Source organism: Sitophilus oryzae, unplaced genomic scaffold, assembly GCF_002938485.1.
Source record: "Sitophilus oryzae breed Bouriz unplaced genomic scaffold, Soryzae_2.0 scaffold_1350_pilon_pilon, whole genome shotgun sequence".
NCBI lineage: Eukaryota > Metazoa > Arthropoda > Insecta > Coleoptera > Curculionidae > Sitophilus > Sitophilus oryzae.
The window spans coordinates 1,517,023-1,530,060 of NW_022146005.1; the positions used below are offsets into that span (position 1 = coordinate 1,517,023).

At 33.1% G+C, this 13,038-nt stretch overlaps 1 protein-coding gene across 1 annotated transcript in view; it reads left to right on the forward strand.

Annotated features, from left to right (window-relative positions):
* Window positions 1–431: 431 nt before the first annotated feature.
* LOC115875183 (neural-cadherin-like) overlaps window positions 432–13,038 on the forward strand; it is a gene marked incomplete at its 3' end in the record, with an annotated part of 68,358 nt that continues 55,751 nt past the window's right edge. Inside the window, exon 1 of the mRNA XM_030890587.1 lies at window positions 432–479. The remainder of the gene's footprint in view (window positions 480–13,038) is intronic.

Here is a 13,038-nt window from a genome sequence, read left to right on the forward strand (position 1 = left end):
CTCATCTTTTTAATCGTACAGTAGTTAAAGCGCCTTGTTCTCACCGTCGCATCACCCACGAACCGAATCAAAACAAACGCGTGCATCGCCGGCTTTACATCTTTTTGATCTCACCTCCTCGGCCGGCGGCGGCCAATCTGGCAACGCGGCCGGCAGCGATTCCCGAATGCGCGTAAAACCTCATCGCGCCCGTAGTATCGATGCGACGCGGGTCCAGATCAGAACCGAAATGTCGTCAAATTGTGTTCTGTGAGTGACAGTAGAGTGGTGAGGATAGAGGGTAGAGAAAAAAAGGGTCCGACAACAGCGCACGGATTTTTCTGCTTCAAACCTGAATGGACTGTTTGTTGTCGTTCCTTCATCTAAACGCAGGATTTTGATTTTTGAAAGTGTTGTAGTGTTGTTTTTTCTGTTTTATCTGAAATAATATAGGAAACAGTAAATCTTCCTTGTGCTTACTCCACGGAGTTTTTCTATTAGTAAGTACCTTTGCTTTGAGTTTTCTTAACCTAGGCGTGACTGGAAACGAATAAAATCTTTGAATGAAAACAAACCTAATTTTTTGAAGAACACGATTTCCCGGATATCTAAGAACTTGAATTTTCTATTAAAACATCACAAAATAAATTCTAATCCTTGAAATAACGCTAATTTGACATTTTTTTCTGAAATATGGTTCCTCGCAAGTGCGCTTGCTATATTATTTTTTCCCCAAAACATTTAATGTTTTCTTGTCTTCAAATGGAATATTGTAAAAATAACATTTCTTTGGCCTTATTTTACTGGATTTTTCTATTAGAAGTACCGGTATTTAAGTTTTTTAACATAGGCGTGACTGAAAACGAATAAAACCTTTGCGTTGACTCCTCTTGAAATTGAAAACAAACCCAATTCTTTTTTGGAAAACACGGATTTTTTTTTTTTTAAAAAAATTAAAACCAGAATTTTCTTTAAAACATCCCAAAATAAATTTTAATCAGTTGAAATAACGGGAATTTTGACATTTTTTCTTGAAATATGGTTCTAGTATGTGCTCTCGATATAGGTCTATTTATTTCTTTCCGTACACATTTAATGTTTTCTTTATCTTAAAATGGAATATTATAAAATAAATATTTTGTGCTTTATTTTTAATGGATTTTTCTATTAGAAGTACCTGTATTTAATTATAAGAAGTACCTGTATTATAATTAATTAAGTTTTTTAACCTAGGCTTGACTGAAAACGAAAACTATTGCGCATCACTGAATATAAACAAACCTTTTTTTGTCTAAAAGCAGTATTTTGCGGTAGTAATCATTTCAGATTGTCTTGGAACACGCTTTAAAAATAAATTTTAAACGTCCAAATAGCGTAAATTTGTCAATTTTTGGGAAACATGGCTTCTAGCAAGTGCGCCTGCTCACTCTATAGATTTATTTTATATTTTACTTCACCAAATTTATTTACATTTTCTGCTCCCCATCTGTATATTGTATTGCTCTTTTATTAGAAGGGACATAATATTTGAGTTTTTTACTATGACTGTAAGCAAATATTAACTTTGGGCGCTCTTTTTGATCGAAACACATCCAAATTTTTCGAGAAACTATTTCAAAGTTCGATTCTCTTTCAAGACATCTTAAAAATAAAAATCTAACTTCATTTGAATAACGTATATTTTACATATTTTAGAAATGTGACTTTTTAGGTAAGCGCGCGTGACAGACAGTTTATTTGTTTTTCTCTTGTTATGGGGCATCAAACATTAAATATATTTAACACAGTAATACCTATATTTAATATTTTGCGATAATACATATAATATTTATCGAATTAGTAAAAGTTCCTGAGATATTTTTTACGCGGCATTTTATTTAAAATATAAAAAAAAAAAAAAAAAAAAAAAAATTTTAAATATCTTCAAAATTAAGATAAATATACAAAAATTAAGTAATTTTCTTGGAAGTTTTCTCATATTTTGCTGTTTCTTCGGCAATAGAAATGTCAAAATTCAGAATTGCGCGATACAAACCGTGTGAGACCCCGTATTGATTCGGGAATTTTGCGCCAATGTTGCCAGGTGTTTAATTTTTAACTCGTCTCCTGTATAAAATATATTTGACTTACCTCAAAAATTTATAGAATGTTATTTGTAAAACAATTAAATTTTGGCAGCTGATAATTGAATATTTATTAATATTTATATAAAATGTTTTATTTATTTGGATTATATATAAAGCAATACCCTTTAAACGTTTATATTAAGGAAAGTATAATTCTTTTTATTAGCATAAATAAAATAGAAATTGATTTCTTTAGATTTAATTCAGTTAACAATTTTTTTCGATCGTCTATATCGGGTGCGTCTTAAAGTGGCTCACCCTATAACTTTTCTTTTTCAGATTACAAAACGAGATTTGGTATGTTAGTAGATGACAGAAATTACGATTGATTGACGTATATTGTTTCGGTCACTTCCTGTTCATCGAAGATGATTACAACTTTTGATTTGTAAATGCGCACCCTCGTTATTTTTGTTGCTTTATTCCATAAAAATGACACTCTGGGTAGAATGACATATAATATGTCAACTTTTGACATTTCGAATATGGTTTCTCTCGTTCCATTTGAAAAAATTGAGATAGGATTAAAAAATGATTTAGATTTATCTTTTAACGGGCCAAGACAAGACACTAAAAACATTAGACGAATCAAATCTATTTTCCAAGGCTCCTTGATTATAAGTCTCCTTGATATGTAGTCATTTCCGGTGAATCAGGAAGTGAGAAAAACAATTGAATACGTCAATCAATCTAATTTATGTCATATACTAACATATCAAATATCGCTTTTTATCTGAAAAAGTTATGGGTATTATTAAGTTACAGTAGAATTGGTTTTATCGTCATTGTTAAAATCCAGCTTGAAAGTGATACTTTTTAAAATTATACAGTACTTTTAACAGATCGATAGTGGACCGAATAGTGCAGGTGGAATTGAACGAACAGATGCCATCTAAAAAAGGTTTATTTGTATACGAATTTTCATGTCTTGTATTCTCAGGATTGAATATTCGTTTAGGTTTAGAGATAATTTTATCCATTTGGCAACTGTGCGGTGTGTGGAGACTGACTAGCGCCACTGCCCTCGGGCACCTCGGGCTCGTGCGACTAAAAGTAGGGGGCGAGAGGGCATTGAGACCACTGCCTGCTTCCACTACCCTCCGAAAAATTGGGGCCGCGGTGCTTTTTACGAGCGATTCGTCCTGAGGCGTCATACGAACGGGCCGATGAATTCGTAATATTGTAATCCGGTAAAAGGATGATATTCGACCGGTGATTTTGACCGGTTAATTTTTTGTTAGTTATTTAGCTCGGTTTCCATAGGTGGTACAGATGTGCCATGTATATTAGTGTAAATAGATATTTACACTAATCTATACTAATATATAAAATCCTTAAGTAACTGACATACTGATTAATCACGATCCTGCTCAAACCACTCAACGTAAGAAGCTCAATTTTAGCACAGGTTGATTCTAGGGTATAGAGTTTCGATAAGAAGGGTTTTCGAAATTCCGTTCCAAGAGGTGAAACCACCCCTTAAATATTACAATATTTTATTTAAAAACGATCAAGTTTCGAAGAAACGCTTAAACACGTATATTTTATTTTGTTTTTTACATATTTTAAGATTTTTTAAAAATAATATACAGGGTGCTTTGAAAAATCTAGTCATTGATTAATCACGATCCTGCTTAAAGCGCTTGACGTAAAAGCTGATTTTGGAAAATGGATTGACTTTAGGGTGTAGGGTTCGATAAGAAGGGATTTTCAATCTATTTACAAAGAGTGTAACCCCCAAATATCATAATATTTTTTTTTTAATTTAAAAACCGGTGAGTTTTCCGGAAAAACTCTTAAACACGTATATTTTATTTTGTTGTTTTACATATTTTAAGATATTTTAAAAATTTTTATAAGTGTTTCATAAAATATGACCATTAATTAATCACGATTCTGCTTACATGTTTGACGTTTAAAGCTGCGTTTGGCAAACGGATTGGCTGTGAAGTGTAGAGGTTCGATAAGGAGGGGTTTCTCAATCTCAAATTCCAGAGGATGGAAACGCCTCTAAAATATTACAATATTTGTTATTTAAAAAACAGTTAGTCTTTCGGGAGAACGCTAATAGAATTGTAAGAGTGATATGATAAACATTAAGAAGATTATTATTTTATGGTTGGATTTAATGATGTTGAGGCAGATGTTAGAAAGTAAAAACCAATAAAGTTTATAAGAGTATGATTTTACAGAAGATATTCTTAAACCTGTTGAAATTCAAATAACAATTGTTCGCCTTGACGGTTCATTAGCAGAGTAAAAACCTAATTACAGTCTTATAATGTCTATTAAAATTAATAACTACCTAATGGTTTCATAAAAAAATAATTACTATAAACATGCTTCTTTCATGGATCTTACTGTAATTTATTTTTACATTTCTTATTTGAGTTAATTGTACATATTGTATTTAAATCACTTTAAAGAGCCTGTTAATTTAGCGTTGAATATGATGGTAAAAAAATAATAAGCCCAGATCTGTATCTCTGACTAGTTGATCAGCCACGACATCAGGAAAAAAATACTTTTTATTTTTTTTAATTAAATGAAAAACAAAAAATCCGGCGACGACAGTTTTTAGAAGAGCCAATTAGCTATCTTTTAGTAAAAAAAGCAACTTTCCAGAGCAAGTCGTTACTTCAGTAGAGACGACACAGATAAACATTAGCATTTTATATTATGTAGATATGTAGATTCTGGGATTCTCAATCTTTAATTCTTATCTTTCTTTGCTATTGTATTGGTCAACCTTAGAAAGAGGTATATGTTGCCTTTAATGTTAAGCCTAACCTATAAATATATACTCTATAATCGAAAAAAATCACCGTCATAATAACCTTTGAAATGACAATCAATGATAATTTCTGTTTTGCATTTATTTAATCTGATCTTATGGAGTAAAGCATATTTTTTTACCTATTTAATAAATTCAAATTTTAAAGTTTGGTATTTCCTAAAAATAATTCAAATAATAAATAAATAAAAAAAAAAACTTCTTTATTATTAAAGGCAATAATGCTACATTTATAAATAGAATTAAAATATATTTATAATGCCCCTCCGTGCAGCTTAAAACAATATTTTCCGTGAGTCATTTTCGGAAGCGAGAAATTTTTAATTAGAGCTTATTCTTCTGGAATGAAATATTTTAAAGGCTGCTCTAATATAGGAACATTATTAGGTGTAAAAATAATTTGTCTTTTAATTTTGAAGTATTTAAAAGTACAATAATTCCACTTTATTTTTAAAAGCTTATGATGTTTGATTCAATAATTATTAAAATTGTTTGTAACTAATTCCATTTTTTAAATATAAATACTATACAGTTGAAAAAATGGCGTCGGAGATGTCTTGGAAATGAAAATCGCTGTCATTTTATATGGGAAAATGTCATCCGATCGTCATTTCCCAAGCCAACTGAACGCCATTTTTTTCGATCATTCAGTACCATAATAGTCTAAGAGCTGGCTATAAAAAATCTTATCATCGTTACATGGCTAATTTTTTGTGTGATATATCCTTTTGTGTAGCCATTAAATAGTCATGTCTGCCAGCGCGATTCCGGGGCTTAAAGCGGGGGCAGCCAATCGAAAAGGTGAGGTACGGCTAAAAATATTATAGAATGCAGTATAGACGCATGTATGAACAGGCAGGCTTTCGAAAAGGTTTTAGTAGCATCGATCATCTACAAACAATTAAAACAGTCGTTGAAAAACAGCAGAGATACAATATACCTCTACATTTGGCCTTTGTTGACTATCAAAAAGCCTTTGACAACATCGAAACCTGGTCATTTCTAGAAGTAATGGAGGACGCGAGAATTGATTTCAGATATTATTCCATTATTAAAATATCTATGATAGTGCAACCTTCCAAGTTAAATTAGATGATGACCTCAATACAGAAAAAATACTACTCAGCAAGGGCGTGAGACAGGGAGATACCATCTCTCCCAAGTTATTTACACTGGCACTGGAAAATGTCTTAAAGAAATTAGAATGGGAAAATAGAGGTCTAAACATCGATAGGGTACACCTTAGCTATCTGAGGTTCGCAGACGATATTGTCTGAGCACCGACATTCAAGAATTAAACACCATGCTAAATGGGCTAAATGACCAATCCCAGAAAATTGGCCTTAAAATGAACTTGAAGAAGACAAAGATAATGAGCAACAATATCCATAACATTACCGTGGACAACGTTGTTATTGAAAACGTAGACCATTATATATATTTAGGTCATAAAATCAAGCTAGGCAAGGAAAACTAAAATACGGAGATCAAACGCAGGATCCATTTGGCATGGGTGGCATTTTGGAAATATGAGCGATATTTTCAAAGTTAAAAAAGTGCCCATGAACCTAAAGAAAAGGCTTACGACAGCTGCATACTACCTGTACGTATAGCTTAGAGACTATGGCAATTACTCGAACAACAGCAGAACAACTACGAGTAGCACAAGAGCCATGGAAAGAATCATGTTAGGAGTCACCATTAGGGAAAAAATACGGAATACCCACATACGTCATAAAACAAAATTAATAGATGTTAAAAGAGTGGCAAGTCTGAAGTGGCAATGGATAGGACATGTGACAGGATCCAGACCGATGGCCCCAAAAAGTAATCCTATGGAGACCTAGGGGAACAACAAGTGTGGGCCGACCAAAAAGAGATGGGTCGATGACGTCAGGGCAGTGGCGGGAAGACAATGGATAATATTGGCTAGAGATCGCGAAGCATGGAAAAACCTAGAAGAGGCCTATATCCAACACTGGATGGAGCCAGGCTGAAAAGAAAGAAAGAAAGTGAAAATAGCTTTTATTTATTATTAGAAATGTAAGGTGGTGGCAGACATTTTTCTAGTCGCTAAAATGCCGACAGACAACGCGAAGGGCATGAAATTTTAAAAATTATTAAAAAATGAAATCTGAAGAATGAAAAAAACTATGGCATATTTGCATGTCGATTGGTGAAATGTTATATTTATTTATTTTAAAAGACGTATGCCAAAGAGCAGACAAAAAGATCGTGGCTAAATTAGCTGCAGACAGTTATCAAAAGCGCGATATTATTCTATAGCGCTTTCCGGGCTGGCCGCCTCATCCATTTATAGATAAATCATATATGCGATTGTATTATAAATATATTTTATTATTTCAACGAAATATCTATCTACTCAAAATGTTTATTTTTTAAGTAATTAATAATAAACATGACATTCCACCAAATCGACATGCATGTATGCGATGATTTTGTCAAATTCTATGCCTCTTTCGCGTTGTCTGCCGGCATTTCAGCCACGATAAAAATGTCTGTCAACAATTTTTACGTTTCTTAATAACAAATAAAGCTGTTAGCGATTATAACTTCGTGTACCTTATTAGTGTCAAAATTTCACCCTTTCGATTGGCGGCCCCCACTTTAAGCCCCGGGATCGCGTTGGCAGACATGGCTATTTCACAATGGCTATACAAAAGGATACTTCACACGAAAAATTAGCCATGTAATGATGATAAGGTTTTTATGTAGCCAGCTCTCCGTCTATAATAAAAGTAATTTTATCTCTCTGTAGTAATATTAAACTATTATAAAAATAACTTTTATTAAGATATCCCTTATCGTGTGTTCTCCCAGAAGCCATTGCTGACATAATCTCAATTTAATAATTAATTTAAAGATATAGATAAACATCGTTAAGGGCGGTGGGTCTTTGTTATCTCTTCTAATTAGTAATTAGTAATAATTTCGTTAACGCTGACAAGAATAGGTTTTAAATTACTCTCGAAAAAGATATAGAATTAATTAAAATGTTAGCCCAGGTCACAGGTCTGGTTTAATTTGAACGCATGAGTAGAGATGGGCATAAGATAGTAAAATTCGATATGAGATGTTATTTGATATTAGAAGAAATCAGAGCGTAACAATGAAGGAAGTTGTAATATAAGAAAGTATACTTGGATATACAGGGTGAGTTTCCTACGATGTTCTCTATGGGTATCTCGGAAACTACTGGAGATAGATAGTTGGTTAAATAGGGAAAGAATTGCAGTTTTGTAGGGTCATAAACATGCGCCTTTCAGATTTTTGAAAAAGTTTATAGCTTACTAGATATTTCGAAAAACCAAATTTTGGTAATTTTAAAAATTGTCCCTAATTCCATTATAATCTATTTTAGAAAAAACGTTTTCAGATAAAAGTTGTAGATAATTACACCCCTAATGAGTTTGTGTTCTCCGATTTTTTTCCAAACTTGTTTCCATGGCTAACTAAGTGAAATTATTCAAGACAGATAAGAATTGGCTATAACTCAGTAATTTTGTGAAAAAAAAAACATATTATAGCTCATATCGCTGAAAAGCTTAAAAAATGGCGCTTTTTATGAAGGCCAACTATGGTTTCTATTTAAAAAAACATATGTTTGTGTCATATGTCAAAAATGACAGGCTTTAGAAAAAATCGGAGAACATGAACTCATTAGGGATGTGATTATTTACAACTATTATCTGAAAACTTTTTGTCAAAAATAGATTATAATGGAATTATGGACAATTTTTAAAATAGCCTAAATTTGTTTTTTTCGAAATATCTAGTAAGCCATGAACTTTTTCAAAAATCTGAAAGGCGCATATTTATGACCCCACAAAACTGCAATTCTTTCCCCATTTAACCGACTCTCTATCTCCAATAGTTTCAGAGATACCCATAGAGAACATCGTAGGAAGCTCACCTTGTACCTACCCTATACAGGTGACAGATGCGTAGATAAAATTTTATTATTTTTCTATTGAGGGTGACTGAAGTTTGTAATATTTAATAAACGGCGTGAGAGATAGCTTTGAAATGAAGATCGCCGTCATTTTACTTGTAAAGGTGCGTATTCATTATCCGAATGAACGAGCGAGCGAACGAATGGAATTCGGTAAACGCATGCGGTCGTTCGTTTGTTCGTTCGCTCGGCCATCCGTTTCGAGTCGGTACATCAAAGGCGTTCGCAAACGAATGGGTTAAGGTGTTTTCGTTTGGTTCTAAAATCCGGTCCCGGCCATACTACTACCGAACGAACATTCGTTCGTTCGTTCGGATAGTGAATACGCACCTTAAAATTGTGTGGAAAATGTCATCGATCATCATTTCCAAGCCAACTGTATACTGTGTATTAAAGTGTTTCTAGCAAGATCCAGATTCTGTGTTTGCGTGTCTAAATTTTCGTTTTCCCGAAACAGTTTTTATCACACTTCAGTAAAAGTAAAAATATATTTCTACCTTTTTTTCTTATTTTGGATAGTATCAGCTGTGGTATCAGTGTTATTATTTATCTGCATTCTTAATCTAAGATTAAATATCTACGCTATTTTTAGTAAACTGACAGCTCCCTGCCCGCTGTCAGTATACTGATATAATCAAATTGTGGCGATATAAGATTAACACATCGATTTATTTGTTTTAAAATTTATTCCAATTATTTCAATTTGATCTGATTTCAAGCGTTTTTTTTCACCTATTTTTAAAATTAAGAGGTCAACATCCTACATTTTCAAACGGTTTAATTAGCCAGTGATTGATGAATAGAATACACGGTTTGTTTTTATTGAGTTGTATCCAACGGGATCCCTGGAATATTTAGCTGAAAGCAGACCGAAAAGAATGGTGTTTTAAAGTGAAAAACGAAGAAAATAAAAGTAGGTATCTATTTATGGTGTGTGGGCGTTAATATTGTGTAGTTTTATAATAGCCAAACACGTTTAGGTAATGGCATTTTTATTGAATTCGAATAAAAAATTGGTCTTGTCGATTTTATCTGTGTTCGGAGGTGTCTTACTAGTAATTAAATTATGCATTTACATACAGAATAGAGTAGTTTTGATCTCTATAGTATGTAACAGTATATTTTTTTTATACTTAGGTGTCACTCTATGTTTTTATTGAATTGTATCCAACAGGAATTGTATTCCAATTATATCTAGTTGAAAGCAGATTGAAAAGAGTAGTATTTTACAGTTACAGTTAAAAACGATGAAAACAAAAGTATCTCTGGAGCGTGGGCGTTAAAATTTTCTAGTTTTATTACAGTCAAACAAGTCTTGGTAATGTTAGGCATTTTTATTGAATTCGAATAAAAAAGTCGGTTTTGTCGATCTTATCTGTGTTTGTTGGTGTCTTCTTTTATGATAATGGTCGAATATTTAAATAAGATTTATTATAGTTATTATTTAAATTACAGTTAACATCCGTTTCATTCAAATTTGACATTTGTAGAATAATAGAGTCGCTTTTTATTTATAGTAGGTATTTGAGAGTAAATTATTACCTTTTTATTACTCATAAGAAAGTAGTATCTTTTCGATTTCTTTTGGAATCGAAAAAAAAAGACGCTAATTACCACACTAGTTTTGAGCAAAATTAATGTCGATTTGAGTGCGACAAGACAACGTTAAAATTCCTTGAACTTCTACTCTAAAATTCGATTTAAAAATTTGAAGTTTTAAATGTCATCTTTTGCATTCATCTATGGGGTGTTCCAAAAGTTGTTTTTCTTGTCACGAGATTTTTAAAGTATTTTTTGCTTTTTAATAAGTCTCTTTTGTTTGCATGATAAAATATAACAAAAGAGACATATTAAAAAGCAACGTAATGAGAAAAATAGTATGTGCAACTCGAGCGAATGACAACTAATGACTTACAACTTCGCTTTCGTGGGCAATCGACAACTTTTCACACTAGTTGCTCAATATACTATTTTTAGTATATAGATGTTACTTTATGTATATTTTTAGCATTTTTGAGGAATTTTTGTTTCTGCAAAAGCTAATATTTAATTGTTTTGCACTGTAACTTAAATACAAGGAAGACATAGAAAATGGCATTTTAGCAGCAGAAAGAAGTTGACATGCAAATATTCAAAAAATTGTCTGGTTCAGATCATCATCATCATAATTCTCAGCTTTTTCAACCATTTCCAACTATGGTGTAGCCTCCCTAACATGTTTAGATATTGTCTTTGTACTTGGGCCCATTGTTGTCTATTGTTCGCTATGCGGGCCCAAGTTATCCCTGCTAATTTCTTAATATCATGGTCCCATCTCAGGTTCCGTCTTCTTCTAGGTCGCTTAATTCTTCGTGGGTACCATGCTGTAATTTTTGTGGTCCATCTGTTGTCCGTCCTTCTCGCCAGGTGTCCTGCTCTTTGCCACTTGAGGGATTTGATTCTGTGGATGATATCTATTACATGGGTCTTTTGTCGTATCCACTCTAATCTTTTACGGTCTCTTTTGGTTATTCCCAGCATATTTCGTTCCATTGAGCGTTATGCAACCTGCAGTTTCTTTATGATGCCCGTTTTAATTGTCCATGTTTCGCATGCATAGGTCATGACTGGTAGTAGGTACACATTGGTCGAATGTTTTCTTCTTTAGATAGAGTGGCATTCTATATTTGAATAGGATTGAGTACTCCATCCATTGATAAGTACTCCATGCTAACTTAATTCTTCTGTTGATTTCTGGTAGTAGAGATCCCGAACTCTGTCCTAAATGTTCGCTTGTTTCGACCGCGGCACAAATATTAATTTCTTTGTCGGGAATCACCTTCTCTGCGCCTTCCTTATTGTCACAATTTCTGCACGCCGCAATGCAGCCTGTTTGCTCAAATTTATGGACAATGTTGCGTACAGTTGTGGCACAAGGTACAGGGCGATCTTGAAAGGTGAACACAAAACGTCCAATGACCTCTTCCACAGTTGAGAAATGTAAAACCATTTTAACGATATACCTTCTCTTCGGTCGTATAAATAGCCATTTTGAAACACTTAACATACACACAGAAACAGCTAGGCGAAAAGAATGATGCAAAATTAGTTTGGATCTCAGGTGATCTATTCCCTTTCCCCACCCTTTCATCTACATAAAGGTGCGTATTCACTATCCGAACGAACAAATGCTACTATTCAACGAGCGAACGTCCAGTTTTGTTCGCGCGGTTCTATAATTCTCATTCGTTTGCGGACGTCTCTGATGTACCGACTGGAAAAGGATGATGGAGCGAACCAAATGGTTGCCCGCACCGTCCCCTTTTGATGCTGTCTCTCTATCTGTCAACCGGTCATTTATATTATTCTCTGTCTTACGTTAAAATCCAGACCACACTTCTAGGGTAATATGATTTATATATTCTTCTGCTATTTCCAGTGTTGTGTTATTTAGTAGAAGTTTTTCTTTCCATGATTTGTTGTACGTGCTTTAGTTTTGCTAAATTCATTTTAAGGGCTCACTTTATTGTAATATATTTGATTCATTAATTTGTGTTTGTAGTTCTTTAGGACTACTGGCAATTAGGACTATGTCATCAGCGAATCTTAAGATAAATTCAATGTTGTCTATTTTTAATCTTTTGTTAGTCCGGTCAGTTGACAGAAGATTTCTTCTGCTTATTATCATGGTTGTGGAGCGTACCGGACTTATTAAACTGTAAAAGCAGTAAAATATTATTTTCCGGACTGAAATCAAGTATGGAAACGTGTCTTTTACGATACAGGTATTAAATAAAAGAAGCTTAATCAAGTTTGTGTAAAAACCTTATGTATGCTTTTTGTCTTAAAAAATTTGCAAGTTAATTGAAAATCGATCGAGCTGTTAATTTCAGTAAATTATCAATTAAACTGAAATTAGCGTTTTTTTCCAATGTTCCCAGACGTTCCAGCCAGCCACTGTGCTGCGGTAAAAATTAATTAAGATGCTGCAGATGCTTTCAGCAGAAAGAAAAAAAAAGCTCTAAAATACGGCATAAAAAGTCTTATTCGATTATCAAAGCGAGGAGAAACAGAATTCTTAATGGGGTTTGCAGTGAAGAAATCTGTTCAAATGCGCAAATTTACTGTGTAATTCTCTTTGAAAGTTTCTTTATAATTTAATTTCTTTTAAAATATTCTGTGATTTA